The following is a 23205-nucleotide window of genomic DNA, read 5'->3' as shown; positions in this document are numbered from 1 at the left end:
GACATCATCCCCTACAGCAAGATATGATTTAGATTTGAACCTTGACCATCCTTTAGCATCAATCATCATGCGGCCATCCTTTGTACTTACGATATATTGAGCAGGTTCATTCACACCAAGGCTAAGCATGGTAAGAGAAACTTGCCCGTGGTCACCCGGATTGTTGAACGACTCCCTCGTTGCTCTAGGAATTCTCTGTTTGCAAACAAGAAGACATACCCAAATAGTTAGATCAACACAGTGAATCATGTGAAACAACATGGAAAGAAAAAAGAAGGAAGCACTTGGGCGGCCAATGCTTACCAAGAAGGTGGACATGTAGGTTTTTGTAAGGACTTTGGTATATGAAGTGTGAACTGCAGCCTAGTCTGTTGCTGGTGCAACTGCACGGGCCGGAGCAGATGCAAGTGCAAGTGTTGGTGCAGGTGCCGGTGTCGATGCCTGATCCTCCGGTAGATCAGACTGATCCACTGACGCGGTCGGTGCCCAATCCTCAGCTGGATCAGACTGAGCTGCTGCCGCTGTCAGTGCTAGAGCAACTGTCGGTGCTTGATCTGTGCAAGACAGCGGCGATCGTGTCTGGTCTGCTATGATCAGCTTTCTAACTTGACTAGGATCCGTGACCGTGATCCAGTCTTTTTCTCCATTTCTTTTAAACGCGAGAAGGACTAATTGTGGCGTTTTTGTTAAACCAAACTGCAGTTCATCATAGGGATTCAGCTTGTACTTAGACAACAGACTGATCCAATTTTTTCCAGTAATATAAGAGATGGACAGTGCCTTCGTTACTGACCCGACATAAGAAGTGAGACTTGCAAAAATAGCCATCGTAGAGCAAACCAAATGGTTTATTCTGTGATGAATGTCACATGGAAAAACCTGCATCGTAAAATTGCAGGAAAAGAACGAAAACATGACATTAAATCAATAAGATTTAGACAATAAATCAATAAGATTTACTTGATGTGACACGAGTGAATCCTTACCAGGAAATCACTATGTTGAAGTACTAAACAGAAGATTGATCGTTCAACTACGCGTGGCATGTAGGGGCCCCGCCTACTCCCACAAGCAGGACCGTCCAAAGGTCGTGACAAATCGTATGGACCGAACATCCATGGGGCTGGAAATCCTGGTGGGTGCGATAAAACCTACAATGCATACAGATATTGGAGTGTAACCATAATTGATAGACCGTCCTCACAAAAAACATGATATGGATACTTCAAAATTTACAGACTGAATTGAGTGGACAGACATTAACATAGACCATTCTCAGGACTAACCACACACCAAAAGCGGTAGTACTAATAAACAATACAGGGTTCACAAACACAAATCAAGTACTGAACAATAGTACTTACTACAGACAAGCAAAGTTGCACTAACTAAACTCTGCAGACTATTTTTTGCCACCGACATATGGGATGAACCCCGCATAACTGACTAGGCCATGGACTTCGTGTGAGATGTCTACATGCACCATCACCATTTTGTCAACCTTGGAGAACCTAACAGAGTGGTCTTTCACCTCATAAACATGATGATGAAGATAGGCCGCATCAGATTTGTTGGGAAGCTTTACAAGAACCACACCCTTCATAATCGAAGGCACAACCAGGAAATTTTTATGGTCAAGTACAGCCTCGAGAACACGCCTGACAACAATGCTATAGGAAAACACTAGTTCAGGACACATGGCGACAAGGACACAACAGCTGGATAGTTCAGTAGTAGAACTCATCATCAGGTCTTCCAGTTCACACGACATGACTTTGAGAACTTCATCTCCACTGCGGACCTGGTTCTAATTCAAACAGAAACCATATATTTTATTACTACCTCCGTTCAAAAATATAAGATGATTTTCGATATTATACTCCATATATGACTACATATACACACAGAAATGGGTGAACAAAGACTCCCTCCGTCCCATATACGCATGAGAGCAGAGGGATTACATGCAATATCCATAACACAAGTTACTGAGGCAAATATACTCTCTTAAAAGGTAGCATTGATGTTCATAAAGTACTCCCTCCGTCCCAAAATTCTTGTCTTAGATTTGTCTAGATACGGATGTATCAAGTCACATTTTAGTATTAGATACATCCATATCTAGACAAATCTAAGACAAGAAATTTGGGACAGAGGGAGTAGTTGAAAGTAATCTATAAGAAATCAGTGTCAACCTCTCGCATGTTTTGGTCAAAAGAGGAATTTAGAACCGTTATTTGGCACACAAAAATCACATGCAAGATCACCCAGAAAGTTGTACTACTAGTACTAGTACTGCGTGTTAGATGAAAAAACACGATCAAGATCGAGAAAAAGATCGTCAAGAAGAGATATTACCTGGACTTGCTTAATGAGGGATCCCGGAGAGGGGGGCTTGGACAGGGCGATGGCTTTGAGCTTGTCTGCGGTAGTCTCGGCGGGGTGCTTGCGCTTCTTTGTACCATGAGCCTCGACGGTTTTGGCCGGAGCCATAGACATCACTTCGGCCGGTGCTCCAGCGTCCATCAAGAAACTGTCAAATAGAAATAAAAGAAAAGAAGCCATAATCACAAACCCAAAAGAAGAAAAGGGAGGGAGTTATAGGATCAGTCTCGGGGTTGCAAGACCGGGCCTTAGCCAGAATCAACACCATTTATGCGCTCACCTTTCCTTCTTTAGGAGAGAAGAACAATGTCAGAAGCAGGTCGGGGTTTTCTTGAAGAAATGAGGAAAAATATGAGGCAGAAGCGAGGGTTGGGTAGAGACGAAGCTGAGAGAGAAGAGTGAAATGATGGTTGCTTCGTCCGTCCAACTTACTGCTGGAAAGGAGGGGGTTTTGTGATTTGACGGCTCATTGGGCATTACTGCGGCGCTTCGATCGGGGTAGTCTACCGTCACTCTACTATGGAGTAATTTAGTGCATGGCTGGTGGACCCCGATGCTGGCTGTCCCACACGTCGGTGAAAGTGAGTAATTTAGTGCATGGCTGGAGGAGGATCCGCACGGTAGAGTGTGTCCACTGTTTTTCAGAAGAAGAAAAATGATTACAACAAGCGTTTCCACTCTTACGACGGAGGAGTGCGAAACACGGCAGCCACTTGAACATACACAGTGCTCCTACTACTAGGCATGTGCAGTGGTTCATATGTCAGTACTACACAACCTTGTTGCTAGTGTAGTAAGATATGACGATAACAAATGATGTTTTGCGCATGTCAACTACTCCTATATGTAACATAGTACCGCTTTTTCGACTGTACGGTCGAGAATGGACGGTGATATCAATGTTAACAGAACTAGGTCCATAGCGCACGGAGAGTATGGTGCTACAATACTCCATGAAACATGAACCACATGAAGCATGAATAGTGTTAGGCATGGTGTATGAAGGGTGCACGGGATGGGAGCAAAAGTTCCCTTCTCGACCCACTTTTGGGTGTTTGGCAGAGTGCATGAAGGGTGCATGAGTCCACACTAGTAGGTTAACAAAAATACACGAAGAGGAAACAACTATATTGAGATGAGAATGCAACCAAACACACACACACGCTTTGTGCTACAGTGACTGATCTGCACCGTCTGATTTTGATCCAATGGTCATGTTACGCCGAGACATGGACATGCCCATGCATAGGGTTTAGCCCGACGGCCGGCATCGTCGCGCTGGCATGATGGTAGGCATCGCGCAGCCGCAACACGTGCGTGGCAACTTGGTTCACCAAGTGGCTGAGGCGATCCTGGACCTCGTCACGATCGGCCCGCTCACGCTCCAGCCAGCTCCCCTGACGGCCTATCGTATCTCCCGCTTTCTGCAGCAATGCCGCCGACGCCTCGAGCATCTTTGTGGTGGACGCCTGCCGCTTTTGAAGCTCCGTGAACTCCCGCACATAACGGAGGAGCATGACACTCCTCTCCTCCTTGAGCTCACGGAGCTCCACGTCCTTGGCCCTGAGCTCTGCATCCTTGGCATGGAGCTCTTGTGTCAGGAGCCTCACCTCGGACTCCGTGATCTGCTGCGCCGCCATGGCACCAGGTAGAAGCAATGGGGAGAGGAAGCAAAGGGGGCGAAACGGCTGAAAGGCAATGCAATCTACGGGAAGGCGGAGGCAGCGGGGAATCTTTTGGTTTTCACCACGGTAAAACACCAGTCGATGACTTCTCACATCAGGGAGCAGTGGGTACAGGCGGAGTCATCGTGACTAATTTCCGTCGTGCCTGCTCCCGTCAATCAAAAAATTAAAAATCCTGCTGCGCCTGCTTCCGACAATCAAAAAATTAAAAATCCTGCCACACCCAAACACCAGAGCAACACCGCGGTTGATATTTAAACTTACCTGCCGACAAGTAGATAAAAAAGGGGTGAAAAAACAAATGTGGCGGCGGCCTAGCTAATCGGTCAAACTAGCCCAACTAGCTAGCCACCGTGCTTCACTGATGTACTCGGCGGGAAAGGTGGTCTTTCGTGATTTGACGACTCATTTACTTGCTTTGGCGCTATGACCGAGGAGGACCCAAAAAACGCGCGGTAGGGCATCCCACGTCAGGAAGAATATATGCGTGCACCACCCGGGAAGACCCCGAAACCACGTGGTAGGGTGTGCCACGTCTTGGCACGGAGGAAAAATGTGCGTGTAAAAATATACTGTATCAGACGTAGTAGAGTACCTATGGTTCGAGCTCGGGACCCAGCCAATCGGTTGAAAACACCCCACTGGCCACACAGCTTCATCATGCAAACATGGCATGGAGGATAGATGTGGTTACTCCGTCTCGACCAGCCACAACGTCTCTTGTTCTAGGCGATTCTTCTAATTTCCAAGTATTTTTTAGTTGTAATAACACCATGGCAAGCTAGCGCCGCTCTTTGTGTGTGCCCGTGCAAAGGTTAGACGATGGAGAGAAGAGAGATTGAGATCGCAGACCTGGGACCCACCAGTAAGTGAGATAACAGTCATGCACATGTTGACGAGGTAGTCCCTCTACTCTACTCAACGCAAGTACTGTATAAAATCAAGTTATGGGACAAAGCCAACAACCGTTCATTTTTTCAGGCTATCGACTTACGCTTTGTAGTCCAGGTTGCCAGTTCGAATCTCGTCTTTCAGATTTGTTAGTTTTAGGTCCAAATTTGATTAATGACAAGTGGGACCCCCGTGTGTTGTTCCGATATTTCAGTGTAGGATGGTTTTCTTGAACAAACACTTTGCGCGGTTAGACAAGTAACGACACGAGTTACACGTTTTTTGCAAGTTTACGAACAAAAATGACAGCGGCATAGAATATCACATCCACCCCGCAGCTTAGATACTATGGTGATGCGAGTTTTTACACCGTTGGAAGTGAGATCCAATGGCTTGGGAGTAGTCTTTGTAATTATGCGCAATTTCCTAACTCTCCAAAGGTTTTTTTGCAAATAAAACATTCAGGCCTCGTGTGTGCCGCTGCATCTTTGATCCAACAGCTCCCCGGTGCTCATATTAGGTGCTCCCCGGTGCTTAATTACCCGCTATAGTGATTGGAGTAGTTGTGGGCCGAATGCTACGAAAATATAATCTAAACCGACGGGAATAAATGCCTACACAAATTAATCCAAGGTTGGAGTGCCCCTCGCAATGTAAATAGCTCCGGCTTTGCGAGGGATGGAGATGTAGTAGCTTCAACACGTGGAAGATACGGTGTGAGAAAGCGAGGTCAATCGAGAGACATATAGATAGAGAGACAAAGTGAGTGTGGTCCGACATTCATTGACCAAATATATATGCTCTGGAGAGATATCGTCCGATTGAGCTTTTTGGCAAGGGTGAGGACTGTAAGATAGAGCTTGAGAGATGATCCAGTCACAGACATGTAGATATATTTTGTGCGTGAGAGGAAGCAAGGTCAACCGATCACATAGGGTCACCGTGCGATCGAAAGAGTGAGACGGGTTGGAGAGAGTGACCTAGATAGACGATGTGCGTGAGAGAGTATACAATGTGAATAGGTCGAATTGGGCTCAAACATGGTGATATATCATTTTTGTCCGAGAAAGAGCAAGGTAAATCGAGACATACACACACACACACAGAGAGAGAGAGAGAGAGAGATTGAGTGAGCATGGCCCACCATGAGGTCGAAAGAGTGGCGGCGGCTTGGATGGACTGACCTAGATAGACAATCTGCGTGAGAGAGTATAGAGTGTGTCGACCGAGGCCCGAACAGGGAGATATATCATTTGTGTGTGAAAGAAAACGAGGTTAAACGAGACTCAGATAAAGAGAGCGAGATTGAGCGAGTGTGGCCCACCGTGTGGAAGAAAGAGTGAGACAGTCTCGAGGGAGTGACCTAGATATACAACGTGCGTGCGTGCGCATGCACGAGAGGTTGGGGGGCTAGATAGGCAATGCATGTATTTAGCGCGCGAGGGTGGGAGGGAGAGGGGGGGAGAGAGAGAGAGAGCTCGGCACAGGGTGCAATGGCGGGTGTGTGAGGTAAATACATTTGGTAACAGAGTGGAAAAAGGGGTTGTGTAGTTGAGAGACTAAGAGATCGAAACATGGAGAGAAAGAATGAACATGTGTTGGAAACCGATAGCTTCCTAAGGTGGTTAGGAGAGGAAGATTGACCGATACAGGAAGTATGTAGGGTTTGTGTGGGGGGGGGGGCTAAAAACAACATTTGAATGTACATAGTACGAGACTTAATATCGATGTTTCAATTCGGTGTACATTGTAAGATTTGAACCGAGGACCAGGCATACGGGTAATTATTTCGAATTTGTGCCATACTAAGTTTCGAAAAGTTGACATTGACTCAGTTTGTTGTGCTATTTTGTAGGTCATATGTTTGAATCCATCCAAAAGTTTTCTCACTACCATGGTGTTCATCATATACATATGGATTTGTATTAAAAAAGTAGCGTGGATACAGTGAAATGTGAAATCCACGTTAGAATTGGAGATCGCTACGTGACACACACTCTAATTCAAATAACTAACTACGTGACACACACTGTAATTCAAATAACTAATTATGTGACACACACTCTAATCCACGTTAGCATGGGTACCATTTCGATTTTTTTCAAATAACTCCTCATTAATTAATTTATAGTACTCCCTCTGTTCACTTTTATAAGACCTTGAAGACATTTCAGACAATGTGCAAAATAGTTCATTTTAAGTTGTCTGAAACTACTTACAAAAGTGAACGGGTGGAGTATCTCATTTCGAATGACTAATTATTGCAAGGAAAACACGGGCATGGTAATACATACAGATTCGTTTGCATTCTCAAATGTAGGCGCACCAGGCAAACCAAGGTCCTGTCGGGGTGGATGCTGCTTCGGTGCCTTAAAGGCAACTACCTTTGGGTCACTGACATGTGGGCCAGCCACCTGTTGGGCCCATATGTCATGGACACAAAGGCAGGTGCCTTAAGGCACCGAAGCATAGTCCTGTCGGGGTGGTCGCGTGTGTCGGACGGACGCGTAGCACCCAGCCACCCACCCCCCCTCCCCCCAAAAGGACGACGACAATATAAGTTCACGCTTCCACGTTTCGGATTGAAATATCTGGCCGCCCCAATTCCAGCCCTGCAAAATCTCTCTTCTCCACCGTCCCCTTCCGCGCCCAGATTGCTCGAATCCCTAATTCGCCGCCAACCCTCGAATCGCCCCTCGTCTCGTCTCTTTCCCTACCGTTCCCCACCTCTGTGCCGGACGACGACGACGAAGACGACGGTCGCGCTTCACCACCGCACCGGAGCTACCTCATCTACGCCCTTGTCCACCGCACCGGGTGGTCCACCGACAACGTCGGCCGCCGCAACCGACGTGCCTCACAGACACCGAGTTCCACCGCATCAGGTGCGCTTCACCGATGCCGTCTCCCAGCTCACCGGGGCTACTTCACCGAGCACATCGTTGCACCTCCGCCCCGTGAGGCCGTTGGGGCTTCACCAACGGTCTCATCTGCCGCATCGTAGCGCTCCGCTGCCACTCAAGATCTGCCTCCGTGCATGGCCAGCCAACGCCAACGCATCACCCTCAACGGCTCTGAAGTGACCCACACTCTAGCTAGGCGAGCATGACCAAACGCCGGCCCGAACTAGGTATCCACACATCACTCCCTTGTGCACTATTCCGACGATGTCTGGATATCCTTTCACTGCTCTCTTAGCTTACCCGCCTATGCAACTCTGACCTTAACTCTTATTTCTTCTAGAGAGATCATATGAAACAAGCAAATCCATATTTTAGCGAAGCATGACGGCGCTACGGGATCTGGTACACATCCTACACACACGTATAACCTTGTAAGTATCTATCCTCCAGTACAACATCAAGGTCGATTCCTCTTATTTGATCAACCATTCGCCATGTCAAAAAATCCAGAGGGGGATGCAAGGAGCACAAGGCCTGCACATCCAAGCAAGTGGTAACATGGACTTGTACATGGAACATCCCAAGCGCAAGCAGAGCTGCAGTGAGCCTGTACAACGAGCTAGCGTAAGTCCCTGCATTTCATTTAATTCGTACTGGCATTTGTGTATGATTTGTGTGTAGTGGCTGATCCACGAATTCAAGTTACCAGGGGCGAACGTTTAACTTAAAAAATACGAAGGCACTTGCACTCCGGAAATCAACATAACTTGAGAAATGTGAAGCTACATGCACTTTGAAAACCAGCTAATGATCCAAAGTAGTTCAGATTATAAACACTAAATGATGCAAGCACCAAAAAACACAAAATGCAACATGGTGTACAAGGACTACAAACATGGTCTGTACCTGCTTGAATTATTCGTTCTCTCGCTGAAAATATCGAAGTGTAATTGCACGTATAACCAGTGCGCAAAATGCATATCAATATATCTATCCTGCACAAGTATGCCAATAGTTTCAAACAACAGATTAGAAAAGTATTTATGCTATGTTGTCATGATACGGGGACTTTCTGGTAGATGGCCTCGACGTTTCCTCAAGCTATGAAAATGCACTATAATTTGCTTGTCATCTATGCCTGCAAATCTTTGTCTCTCTCAACATAGTAGATCATCATTAGACACTAAATTCTTCAATGAGCTTGCAAAATGCTTGCATTAGATCCCTCATTAGACACTATATGTTCATCACTAGGAGCATGTAAAATGTTTGCATCAAATCCTTCATTAGCAGTCTGTTTATTAGACACTTTAGGCTCAAGAACAACATGAGCTTGTATGTTTGCACCGGAAACTTGATTAGATACATCAGATTCAGTCAGTTCAGTATTGATTGGGGGAGTTATAAAATAAGTAGAAATTGGTTTCATTTTCTCATAGATTCCCTACATACAAGCAGTTTTATAACACCGTCAGGTTAAACTATTGGCCAGAAATTGAAGAGTTGAATTAGATATAATCAGGGATGTGATGTACCTGCTCGTTGCGCATGCTACTCTTGCAAGCTGCGACTGTCCGTTTGCGCAAGCTTGATTCCATGCCCGTGCTGCCGCCGTTGCCTCCCACACAGGCTACACCCAGGGTTGGATCTTCATCTTCTTGTCCTTCTGTTCGCTTGAAGCCCGGCGACCGCCCTCCAAAGAGGGCGCGAGGAAGTGCTGTGTCGGTCTGTCCAGCGGCGGCTAGGTTAGGAGCGAACCAGACTGGAGGCTGGAGCGAATGGATTGGGATTTTTCCTGCTGTCGATCGATATGGGAGGCGCTCGTTTGGGCCGCGAGCCTGCTATAGGGCCTGCCTTGCACTTATGTTATTGGCCCATCCAAATTGAATTTTTTTCTTCATTTTTTACATTGCCTGCTCGTGCGTTGGGACGAACAAAACTAGCATGGGCCAACCTGGACGACTCAAACTAGGTGCACACTTTCCAGCCGCCTGAGGCGGCCGCCCATACCAGCCCCTATAGTGGTGTCGCCCCTTTTTGCGTGTATGATTGGATAGTGAAAAATATTCCAGTGGCGATTTTGATTTACACACAGAATGGTTGAATTGCTTGTTTGTATGAACTGAGTTCGCCAATAATGTGAAGGATGCCAGTCTTTTCATCCTATCATAGATTGCTTAGATCTCGATATGCTAAAAGTAATCACATGAAATATACAGTAAAAGCCTGTGTGATGTGTTTGGCTACAACTAGTCTGACTACATGTCCTCATATAACATATCAAGGATGCACCATCTTACCAGATTAACCATTCGACTTACCCATGCAGTGTGGGAAGAAAGAAGTATTGGGACTGTGTATCCAAGCAATTGATGCCATGGGCTCCTTCGTACAACCTTGTAAGCGAAAAAGAAGTTGCAGTGTGCATGTACAAAGAACTAGCGTAAGTTCAGTTACCTGCTTCTCGGAATTTTAGTTAGCCACTTATTGCAAAATTGTTCAATTACATTGCTTGGCTTAAGTTAGTTTGCTACTGATTACATAATGGCACAGCCTGTTAATCATATTGTAGACTGCGCCTATCTATGTGTTTGATACTTACTGTTAAGAATTACCTGTTTACCTTAACTTAAATATCTACTTGTTTGTTTAACTGCTTTGCTGCTGCAACAGTGGGTTACAATGATGTTAATAACTACTTTTCAGCATCCAATTGAAACTCTTTAATTCCTTGTTTGTTTAACTGGTTTGCTGTTATAACTCCCAGTTGAGATGTTTTGCTAACTTCAACTTTTCTGAATCCAATCGGAACTTTAATGGCAAAACAGGTTAGCCCAAGATCAAAGAGCAAGGTCCCCATTGACGTTGCATCATCCCACAGCAGTGGCACCGGCCCGATCGTGCATTATGAATTGCCAACTGTTGATACTCTAGAGGCTAAACTAGTGGTGGAAAGAGATTCTGCTTCTGCACTTAGAGATGAAGTTGACATGTTGAGGAAGCAAACAGCACAATCACAAGCAGTACTCAAGACAACCATTAAATATTTGGTGGATTTCAAAACGAATCAAGCTAAGACTGACCAGATTGTTAAGGTCCTGAAGGAAAAAAGGAAATTAAATTCCTACTTTGTAAATCATAGGTGAAATGTTCTTTCCATAGTTGAATAAACTTTGTGTTGTCTGTTCATGTAATCAATCAAACCATTTGTTTCAGAGATCATGTAATAATTGTTTTTTTGTTTGTAATTGATAAGACTCGGAGACATTTCATTTGGATTGCTATGCCAGACCTACAAATATGCCAATCCGACTGAATGTGCATTCAGCAATAGTAGTATAGATGGACCATAAGTGGCACGCATCGGAAAGAGCCAAGATGCTGGCTAAAAAAAGGATGTTGTTGTAGCCAAAAAAAAGTACAGCGGCCTGACTTATGTATGTTAGTTGATATTATTGATCCATATACTCTATAAGTGTTTATATGTCTGTTAGTTCCTTACATTCTTGGTTGATTGACTCGGTATTTGAATCTTGATACATCGCTTGTGTACATATATAAATGCGAGTACACATTATGCTGCGTGTGACATTTGAGTTGGACATGAAGTGTTCCAAATATTTGAATTCACCTTAAACTGGTTCTAGTTTCTGAATTTGAGTATCGGCATTTGTAAACCATATTCATATATGACAGTGGAATACATCTTTGTCGTCCTTTTGAAGATATATAAAAACACATAGAATGATTTATAAAGATTCATATAGGAATACAAAATGGATTCAAATTTAGTTGCCAGGGTAAACGTGGATGCTTATTGTCCCAAAATTCGAAAGAAACAGCAAAATGTCCACTCCCACATTGGCTGCCCGAAGCCAAGTGTTTGGGAGATGGAAATTACTGTCTACCCGTTACACGGACAATCCATCGGCCCGATTTCCACTGCTCTAAATAGGGGTAGGTTAGTAACTTCAATTAGACGTGACACGACCGCCTCTGAGCCCATTCCGACACGGTGGGCGTCAAACATGGGCGGCAAAACTCATTTGATTCAAGGTCGTCCGAAAGACCTCTGTTTCTCCCTCCATTCCCCATTCATACACGGTGGGTGGCAAAACACCCTCTCCTCGTCCGAAATAGATGTAGGCTAATATTTTAAATAGGGGTAGCTGTGTAACTTCCATCAGACATGACACAACCGTCCTACCTGTCAGCCTCGTTCATACACCGTGGGCGGCAAAACACCCTCTCCTCGCCCGAAATAGTTACTAGCAAATATTTGGGAGATGCGAGATTACCGTCCTATCCCCAACCGACGAGACGTCCAAATTTAAATAGGGGATAAGTTCGTAACTTTCCCATATTTTAGACAGGCGCGTCCCAAAAACATGGTTCCCCGTACCTCTCCCTCCATTTTCCCATTCATACACCGTCCGCGCTAGAACACCCCATTCCCACATCAGCCTCCATCCGCCACCCCATCCATCGCTGCCGTCCTCCACCACATCCATCGCCACCGTCCTCCACCATGCCGGAGCGCCTACCAAGACCGCATCGTCCACTGCTAGAGATGGACGTTTCTCATCCACGATGACGGACCAATATCCTTCCATCGCGTCCTCTTGCTTCATCGGCGTCGTTGTCCACTTTGTCGGGGCCGCTCACACGACCTTCTCTTCCACCACAATGGGACTTATCCCCCGATGCACCCGTCTACCATCGCAGATCTGCTTCAACGCCGCCGACAGCCATCGCACCCCCGATGCCTACATGGCGCCGCAAGAGAGGTGGTACTTCATATCTCCTCAACTTTTTGATCTCAACCAAAAAATAGATCTTAACTTGGTTACTCTACTTTCTTTTCAGCTCTTAGAATTTAGTTCTTAGTTCGAAGAAAACAATGCATGCTAAATATCATTTCTCTGGTTTGCAGCTTCAAATCTGCCATGGCACAGCCATAATACGGTTTAATTGATCATGTTTATGGTTTAATTGATCATGTTGGTTCCGTGGTGGTTTCTTTAATAGAAATCAGAGGGGAAACCCTCTTTTACTAAAAAATATATGCTTAGAGTTTCCCCCTTTTATGATCACTATACGATCAGAATACATGCTTCATGTCATAATAACACTGCTCCACCCATCAAGCTAAACAAGCTTAGTTATTCAAATACGAATTTGATATTATTAAAACTGAGTTGTTTAATTGGTCAGCTAAATGTTCCTAAATTAGTTTCGAAAATGCATGTTCGCCGCTCGGGTGTGTATTTTTGTGTGTGGTCTGGTCATCACGGTTGGGGAGGTGAACTTTGCATATGCAGGGGTTTATACGGAGACACTCTCCGAGTTGAAACTGCAATGCATTCCATAGATAATCTGACTACTTTTTATGTTTTCATGAATATCAGATTCTGAACGGCATCATAATGATTATGAGCTTGCGCGCATGAATAGAATAAAGCAGAACAATACCATGGCTGTCAAACTTGGCATTAAGGGACTGAAATCAAGTCTGGATGCAATGTAATGCAAACACTCTCCACCTACAGATTCATGCTCAGAATATGATCCTAACAGTGATTCTGAGCTAGAGGGAGACCTAAGTCAATGTAGCTCCCTAGCGGAGGAGTCAGAGGAAGATGCCCTATTTTATTCACCCATCAAGGTACATGCTCTAACTTTCCAAGGTTACATTGCTCGCACATATCTTGCAACTGATGCTTTGCATTGCTTCTACTTTGTTGAACTGCCATTAGCTTAGTTTACACATCGTGTATGTGAATACGCCCTGCCTATCCATTTTTAGTACATATTCCATCTGTCATCATACCATATTTATCCATTCAAATGATGTTCTTGTGTATCAGATGTTCAAAAGGAAGAGGGCGGTTGCTGATCATGGAGGAGCACAAGCAAATTATTTGGAAAAGGTAGTGGCACCTGATAAATCAAATAGCCCATTAGGTGTAGTTGCAATATCACCTGACCCACAAAATACCCCAACTCTGGCAGACTCTAGCCCTACTACACTGGTCATTTCTGATGCCCCAACTCAGCAGACCCCAACTGCAGCAAACAATATGATTATGCTAGTTTACATAGCACCATCTGTACGACGCAAAACCCCCATTCCAGCAAAGAGTACACCAAATCCAGTTGCCAAATCCCTTTTCGAATTAGAGAGAGCCCCAATTGCAGCAAATAGGACCCCTATTCCATTTCTTCCCGGTTTAGAAGACGAAGCTTATGTTGTTGTCAGAAACTTTGTGCGCATCTTTCCTTCATGGAAAGATTATACCGCAGACACAGAACAATTTCCAGTCTTCCTCCGCAACTTACGCGTAAGTAATGTACTAATGTTATTCATGGTCATTACTGCATATGTTTCTGCTGATAGAAGACACAAGATTTCATTCTTTTAAATAGGCGAGGCACAAACTAGATTGTGATGACGAGCAAGGGTTGGTTGCGCTTTTCAAGCACTCGTTGATGAAGTATCATTCCTACCTGAGGCAAGCGCACTTTGATGCCAAGCCTCTGAACGAAATTTATGTAAAGTCTCCGGTGCTACATTTATCTGACGGTGACTGGAATAATCTTGTTACACATTGGTCTCGGCTGCAGCGTAAGGTACTGTCTATGATATCACATCACAATTTGAACTACATTTCTGCATTTGCCTTAATGTCTCACTTGTATGAAAATTGTTAGCAGAAGAACATTAGTTCTCAAGGGACCACAGAATCTCGCAACTATACTGCACACTGCATTGCTCTTGTGAGTACCTCTTGCCCTGTATGACCATACTTACTTTCATAGCTGTTTGATTATGTAGCTTCACTGCACATGTTAGCCTCGTAATCGTCCATTTGGTGGACATTATAAGATCCGTATGGACTCTCACATAAATTTAGAATCAACCCAATGCTTTTGAAGAGGTTTAGCTCTGCAGTCCTCTTGTAAGGACTGAACGCGGTCTATCACTGTACTTACATTAACAGCTACTCCCTCCGTCCCATAATATAAGAATGTTTTGTACAGTACACCAGTGTTCAAAACACTCTTGTATTATGGGAGGAGGGATTGGTTCTTTTTGTAGCATTCTGCATCTTATCTCCCTCATCCACCATTTACTAAAAAAGATCAGATCTATATTTAATCTTACCAACAAGTAGAATACACAGACAATGCCAGTGCAGAAGTGTAGCCCATTGCTCTTGTCAGTACATTTTTCCTGTAATGCTTGTACTTCCAGGGATTGGTAGTTGATTATGTAGCATCAATCTGCATCTTATCTTCTTTATCATGTATCCCTTCCAGTATTATCATATCTATAATTACTCTCTACAAAATGTAGAGTACAGGCAATGCTTATGAAGAAGATTCTATGCTGAAATTCTTGAGTTATCCTTCCCTTGCCATGGAGAAGGGCATTATAAAGCCGGTGTTAATTGTTAATATAAGTCAATCCTTCTAAAGCCTTTATCCTCAACTGTTGTTTAATTTGCTCATACTCCCTATCATTTACTGCTGTTTAGTTTGCTGTTTCTACCAAAATGCATGTTCGTAAGAACCGTAAGATCTAAGTTTTACTTGTAAAACCAAATTCCTTATTCATACCATGCACATTACTTAATACTCCCTATATGTATGCTTGTTTTTGTGGATCTATAATCTAGTGTGTGGTGAAGTAGCCCACGTTTGCACCTTGTCATCTCCTGTTTTATCTTACTGATGTGGCTGATGATATGAACAACATGTCATGCACATTATCCAAAATAGATACAATGATTTTCTTTGCCCTTCATCTATGCTTGTTATGTTGACATGGTAATCCAGTAGTGTGGTGAAGCTTCCCGCATTATGAACAATGCCAAATTATGCTATTGATATTTTGAACATACTCTTTATTTTCTAATTTGAAATTGGATAGAATTGACAGAACAGTTATCATATTTGTTTATACACGTGAAAAACCTGTCATCTCTCTGCTTTGTTTCAGGGTGATATGCCTGATGGCATGCACAAGTCTGCTGAAGGCTGTGGGACAAACCCAACATATCTTGCAGCAAAGAAGGCAAAACATCTTGAAGATAGCGAGACAACCCCAAAGTCTTGTCTTGATGCAGTGTTCAAGTTACTTGAGACTAACAGTCAGACAAGCTCACAGAATTCGTTGTCTGAATCAGTTCGACTTCTTCAGTCCCAAGTTCTAGCAAAAAGGCATTCTGAAACTCAACTTCGACTTGAAGTCCTATCTCTAAGAAAGATTTCGGAGAACACCAATGAGAACCTCATCGCTAAACAGCTACACCTAGAAGCTATGACCGACATGCTAGGCCGGTCTCACAGCCTTGCTCAGCAGCTTGCGCAGCAGTTCCCCCGCAAGGCTAACCTTTCTTGAACTGTCTTGGAAGTGGTCTCTGTTCAGTATTATTTTGTTACACTGCAATGGTGCCCAGTTTTTGTAATCTGCTTCTTCGTTGCGCTTTATGATCACTGGTGGTGAACTTTGATGCTGAGTGGATGTAATATACCTTAAATCCTTTATTGTGTAGTGTAGGTTTATTCTTAGTTACTATGTCGTAATTTCTTTATTGTATAGATTAGGTTTGTTCTTAATTCCTACTAGTTACGCAGCAGCCCGAAATGAACCCCGACCCATGATTATGCGAATCAAATCACAGGCTTTTAACAGGCCAAAATTGTCTGGGTACTTGTTTGGCCCAATCAGATATCGGCTGCGAGCAGGCCGGATGCAAACCGGGCCGTAGTTAGGCCGAACTATATGACGGGCTTTTAACAGGCCGAATTTAACATAGGGCCGAAATGTTAAACGGGCCCTTAACAGGCAAAAACTAATATCAGGCTGAATTACTAAGTGGGCCTTTAGCAAGTGGGCCCAAAAGCATAGTGTCCAGTTGACGGGCCGAATCTGATATGGGCCATAATTGATCCCAAAGCCTCTTGAAGGGCCGGACCTGATCTGGGCCGTAATTTATCCCAGAACGTGGTAGGCTTTTAACGGCCGGATCTCATATGGGCCACTATTAGGCCCGGAGCGTGGCAGGCCATTAGCGGACCAGATTAAATATGGGCCGGCATTTGGCCCAAAACATGGCAGCCAGTTAATGGGCCGGCCTACTAGGGTCCTCAAAATCTTGTGGGCCTATAGCTGGGCCGGCCCATTAATGTCGGTGAAATCTCGTGGGCCTTTAGCTAGGCCGGCCCATTATGACCCGCAAGAATCATGTGGGCCTTTACCTGGGTCGGCCCATTATGGCACAAAAAAATCTTGTGGGCCTTTACCTGGGTTGGCACATTATGGCCCGCAAAATCTTGTGGGCCTTTAGTTGGGCCAGCCCATTATGGTCCGCAAAATTTCGTGGGCCTTTAGCTGGGCCGACCCATTATGGTCCGCAAAATCTTGTGGGCCTCTAGTTGGGCCGGCCCATTTAAACTTGTTGGGCCGTGCCACGTGTCGACGTATCATAGGCGCCTTCTGTCCAGTGAGTGGATGACATCTGTCCCGACGATGAGCCGACACGTGTTTCCTCTCGCCAATGATGATTTTACACGTGGAAAATCCCCATTGGTCGGGGCTGTTAACGGGTTATCGGATCCAAAACCTGACCCGATAGCTTAACGGCGTTCCGTTACGGTGGATGCCACATGTCGGTCACCCTTGACGAAAGCACTTCTGTGACGCGCGATTTATCGTCATGGAAGTGGACACTTCTGTGATGATAATTTTGGTAATGTCATGGAACACTTCTACGACAGCACATGTATGACTATCTTGACTCTGTCATAAATTTGTCATGGATGTACATGCATGAAAAAAAAGTGACCTACTATGACAAACACGTATCATCACGGAAGTGTATTTTTTGTAGTGATAATTAATGGGAGACCATGTAGGATCACACTAAAAGACGTGGAGCATATAACAGGCTTGCCCTGCATGGGGAAGAATCACGTCTCTTCAAATCACAACGATACTTTGGAGGTGTGGAAGGAACTGAAAGACCCCAATGACACAAAAGTAACTTTGAAAGGATTGCTAGCCAAGATGAAAGGCGACAGCACACCAAATTTTGTCAGGCCATTTGTCTTTTACACCATAGGCAAATATGTATGCCCGACAACACAGCAGTATGTGGACAACAAATACCTTGGGATTGTTAGAAACGTTGAGACAATAAAGAGCACCAATTTTGGACAACTTACACTTGACCATCTTATGACTAGCGTAAGGAAATTTGTAAATGGTGGAGCAAATCTGGAGGGCAACCTACCACTGCTGCAAGTAATACAATCATTATTAACATAAAATACATTTAAGTTTATGGAAAATTTTCTAAGTTGTTTTTGTTGTAATGCAGACGTGGTACTACGAGAAGTGGAGGGTGCACCAATTGGACTCTACCATCTCGTATGCATCAAGGTTAAGGCCGCTGATCCAAAACTGGAGTGACGAGAAGGCACAGAAGGTTGACAACATAATCAACAAAAATTATATAGGGGTTGGAGAGGTAAAGTGTTAGTACTGTGTGCCTGGATTATCTACCATATGTTTTGAATGATACTAACGACACTAACATACAGTATGTCGATGACCTGTTGCGGCCTTTCAATCCGCCACCAGCTGGGACGCCGGTCAAACCAAAGACTGACGGCCAGGTAAATGATGAGCACCCTTGAAAAAATGGACGAGTGCCTTAGGCGTACACTTGCGAACGGCAGACGCACAAACGACCTCATAACAGAATTCAATGTAAGTATACCATTATGAGTTTCTATAAATATTTTAACTATCAATACTCTCCACACTAACACATTTTTTAAAGAACCACCACTATGGAATATTTGATGATGATCGCCCAGGAGTAGAGGACATAAAACTATCTGACCTGGGAGTACCTGTGGACCCAATTGAGGTACCAGGAGAGAATACTACTCACCAGCAAAAACAAAAAAAGACACGGAGGTCATTGCCAAAGGCATTTCTGCTAAGGGAATATAAAAAGATAACATGGATGCCCCCATGAAGAACGTAGCTGAAGATTTGCAGCCTGCTCCTAGTTTGCAATCGCGAAAGCATTCAAAAACCACCACAAGCCTTGAAGCTTTCATGGTGATACACATTTCACATCTAACTGGTTTTGTTTTAAGTTAATGCAGATTCATAGCTAACATATGATCTTCCACGTTCAGGATGAAGAAGACAGAACTGTTGCTGCAGCTTGCAAGGAGAGTCTCAAGAATGTTTCACAGCTTTAAAAAGAGGTGGATGCTTCACAGGGTGCTCCGAGTTTGGATTCGCGAAAGCACTCCAAAGCCACCACAAGCCTTGAAGCTTTCCTCATGATGCACATTTTACAGTTAACTGGTTTTGTTTTTTTATTTCTCACAGATTGCAAGCTAACAAGTGCTTTATTTCGAATCACAGGATCCTCTGAATTTGAGGCATAATGAGAATGTGTGAAAGGCTGAAGAAAGAAGAGATCAAGATGATGAAGATGTCAGTATTGAGGTGGGGGAGAGGCAGGTACCAAAAGCAAACACCGGTCTGCCAAGGCTAAGGCAATAAGGGAGCCGAAAGAGACCCATGTCTTCCCAGTTGATGAGGACAACTATGATGATTCTTTAGCAAAGCAGCGACAAGATAGTGTGGTTGGTTCCATGCTACCAACTCGTACGAGCATCCGAAAAAGAGTGGCATCTTTATTATTGTGCAATGAAGATTATGTTCTGTACGATAGTGATAAGAAGAGAAAGAAAAACAGGACTCCATCGGAGTCTACCAACGATTCCAAGGACACAAAGAATGCAAAGAGGAAAAACCGTGCAAGCATTTTTAAAGATACAGACACAGGTGCTTCGAGGCTGGAGACCAACCTTGACAAGTTTCGACAGAATTACGTGGCCGAAATTGTCAACACCTCAGATGTTGATAAACAATTGGTGGTAATTGATGACATTGTTCTGCTACAGAAGCATTTGCAATTCCTCACCATGACAGATGGAGTTTTAGATGACAAATGGTTGGGTGACGAAGTAGGATATTTGCCAAATTATTTTATCAATTTTCTTTTGCACAGTACAATTAACTTGAATTTTGTTTTAGTTGGTTGATGCTGTGATTCAGATCATGCGTCATGATCATCCTAAGGACATAAGGGACGGGCAACTGGTTTACATTGAGAGGGTGGCCGGCGTCGCTATGCTCGAAAGAGATGGTAAGGTAGAGAACTACCACGAGGCCACTTTGGCGGGCAGTCATGGAACAACAAAAGGAGACAACTACCTCAGACATGATCTGGTACCATCTAACCATGACATAAACACATTTATTTTGGTAATCATTATGCATGTTGATGTAATCATCTTTGCTGTCCAGGTTTTTCTACCTACGAACATGGCGAACACCCACAGGTTCCTTGTGGTCGTAAACCCCAGAAGGAGGGAGATTCAGATTCTTGATTCACTTTTCAGTTGCGTAGTAACACAAGTGGTTCACGTGGTGAGATTTTAAACGTCTTTCAATATAACACAGCATTTAGCATCATACCTAACCTTGAATCATGAGCAACTTCTCATACCATGGACTTTGGAAGATACGTGGGGTGGAAGCACATCTGAGAGCATCGCTGCGAATCAATGGACCACAAAGCCATGCATGGCAAGACATTAACGTGACCCAATGGACAGTAAAGCATGTTCCTGTGCCAAGACAAGATGACAAGTCAGTCAACAATATTAGCTTCTAAATATGTTTTTCATTGTTAACACGTGAAATGGTGCTAACAAAATTAATTGTTGTAGTTCTTCTTGTGCACTCTACATGCTGAAGAACATCGAATTCTTTACGGGAGAAGATCTTACGTTGCGTTATGACCAAGTACATAGAGTAACACCTAAAATTCTATCAATTTTGTAAACATATGGAACGATACTAACATATCCTCCCATGCAGGCATACATTGACAATTATAGAAGAGAGCTGCCTGTTGTCCTTCTTAATTCGCCCTACAACAAATTGAAGTCCATGAAAAGGCTGAAGACGTACAATGCTAGCCTATCGGATGCAGCTGCGATTGAAGATCATGAAGATGCAAGTAGTTAGTCCAGCAGTGGTTGATTTTTAGATCTGGAGTGTACACTTGGTTATGAAGCAGTAGAGTAGGGTGTGGTTTGATTTTAGTCCCGAAGAAGGTTTCCTAGCCATGTTCATAGTCCAGTGCGGATTAATCAAGTTGTAATATTTCACAGTACTGGTTCCAAATACTATTCTTGAAATAAATTTGGTCTACATGGGAGATGCTGAGATATATATTTGCTTTTTTACAACCAGAACTTTTGAAGCTTAGGAAGTTTAACTGAATTCTTAAATTTATATTTAAGTGTCGTCGGAGTCTGGACAAGATTCAGAACAATTACATCACTAATTAAAAGTTTCAGAATTTTTGTAACATCGCTAGTTAGAAGTTTCAGAATTCTTTTAACATCACTAGTTAGAAGTTTCAGAAAAATTTCAGCGAGTGCTGAAATATTTTGGCATCGCTAGTTAGAAGTTTCAGAATTCTTTTAACATCACAAGTTAGAAGTTTCAGAAAAGTTTCAGCGAGTGCTGGAATATTTTGGCCGAAATTCAGTGAGGCTGAAATATTTTGGCTGAAAGGCAAATATTGCAGTGAGTGCTGAAATGAATGAAGTTCAGTTATTTCATCAAAATCTCACCGAAGTGAGAACCATGGTGTCGTGCCATCTTGAGCAGCACCAGACATGATTCAGTATTATTAACAAAATTTGGTCTCACATATACGAGGAAAAAAGGTATGAGCATGAGCATGCAAGATCGGATGGGCAATACAATAGCTTCACAAGAGAGTAAAATACTTCACGTGTGAAGACTAGAACCAGTTTTCATCCTAAAAGAGGTCAAGTGAACTGCTTATAAGCAATAATAAAAGCGGTCCAGTTCTTTTGGCTGATTTTCAAAGAAACGAGAACGATATCTTTTTGATGATCGTGATTCTCAGGATACCTATGTGTTGTTATGCAACTTACCTTGGTTTTTTAAAACCATAACTTACCTTTGCTAAACCCTCCACGCCCCCCTAATATTCAACCAGGTGGGTCCCCTCCCTTGATTTCCTCCAACCAAAGAAATCTATACGTTGATATATGCCCAGGTTGTTACGATCCCTATAAATAGGGATCATTTGAAACCTCGTAGATCATAGTTCGTCCTTCTGCGCCGCCCAAACCAGCAAGACAGAAGGACGGAGCAACCCAGGAATCCAGCAAGACCGAACGACGGAGGCAAACATGAATCCTCTGGTAACTCCCCACGATCTCAGCCGCTGCTATTTTTCATGCCACGATCTTCCTCCCATGATCTCTTGCTGCGACCCCACTCGTTGTTTGCATATTCATGTAACTCAGCATGTTTTTAAACAAATTCAGTTGGGGGGCGTTAAGGGAGGGCGCTAGGATTTGTTTCCTACCAGATTGGTAGTTCATTGATTAATTCCAGGCTAAATCTTAGTGTCTGGTCTTGTCAATGCCAATTAGTGCATCGGGCGCTTGCCTTCTTTTTTTCCTTCCGCACGAGTTATGGAAGGAATCGATGGCCCATGTTTTAATTCCATACTACTAACCATGATTAGCGCCTAGAGTTGAGGAGACCACGGTTGGATAGTTTTTTATTTTCCAATCTTTATTTTATTTCAAATAAGTGCCTTGCAATGGAGATTACCTTAGATGACTGTTCAAACGTAACCAAGCTGAATAACATGATAGTATTTGCACATATATGGAACTCAGCATGCTTGTACCTCATGCAGTTGCATAGAGCACAATTTTTATGTTGGTATATATAAGTTGTATTCGTCTGTATGAGTGTTGAAAATGTATACCATGCTGAATCTAATCACACTTGCACATCCATTGAACCCAGGATGCTTCTTTGCCTCCATATGAGGAGTTCATAAACGGATTAAACATGCAGCAAAGGATGTACATCCAGTTGATAGGACTGGGTGGACTTCCCAAGACACCTAGCATCAAAATTAGATGTGTACTCTGCCTAGCCATCGCTAATTCATATGATGCAGAGCAGGATGCCTTTATCATCAATGGGAGACCATGTAGGATCACACTAGAAGATGTAGCGCATATAACAGGCATGCCCTGCCATGGGAAGAAGCACGTCCCTCAAATCTTGATGATAATATGGAGTTGTGGAAGAAATTGAAAGACCGTAATGACACCAAAATAACTTTCAAAGGATTGCTAGCCAAGATGAAAGTCGACAGCACACCAAATTTTGTCAG

This window comes from Triticum aestivum, chromosome 6A (genome assembly GCF_018294505.1).
Source record: "Triticum aestivum cultivar Chinese Spring chromosome 6A, IWGSC CS RefSeq v2.1, whole genome shotgun sequence".
NCBI classification, from domain to species: domain Eukaryota; kingdom Viridiplantae; phylum Streptophyta; class Magnoliopsida; order Poales; family Poaceae; genus Triticum; species Triticum aestivum.
The sequence above is the reverse complement of the archived record's forward strand: the minus strand, read 5'-3'. Positions refer to the sequence as shown.